The 248-nt window shown below is 29.4% G+C and overlaps 1 protein-coding gene across 1 annotated transcript in view; it reads right to left on the minus strand.

Annotated features, from left to right (window-relative positions):
• Positions 1 to 248, minus strand: part of LOC107737379 (protein Hook homolog 1-like) — a 17,691-nt gene that overhangs the window by 14,486 nt on the left and 2,957 nt on the right. The gene's annotated exons all lie outside the window — the stretch shown is intronic.

A 248-nucleotide genomic window follows, 5' to 3' on the forward strand; every position in this document is an offset into this window, starting at 1 on the left:
ATGTATAAAATGATTATTAACTGTGTTATCATGCTGATATCTGCAGAAAAACGGTACTCTTTGCATGATATAGATCAAGATAACTATATTAAATTATATAAATATAAAAAGCATACAGAAGCATTTTTGCCGTCTATAATTTAGAATGCCTGGAATTTTAAGTTTTAATAGACAAATAAATCAACATGCGTGAACTCTGTGTGTGATTTGGTGATATAGCCTACTTGATAATGTCAGATCGCACATCA

The sequence above is a fragment of the Sinocyclocheilus rhinocerous genome, unplaced genomic scaffold (genome assembly GCF_001515625.1).
Source record: "Sinocyclocheilus rhinocerous isolate Xijiao unplaced genomic scaffold, SAMN03320098_v1.1 scaffold1035, whole genome shotgun sequence".
Classification (NCBI taxonomy): Eukaryota; Metazoa; Chordata; class Actinopteri; order Cypriniformes; family Cyprinidae; genus Sinocyclocheilus; species Sinocyclocheilus rhinocerous.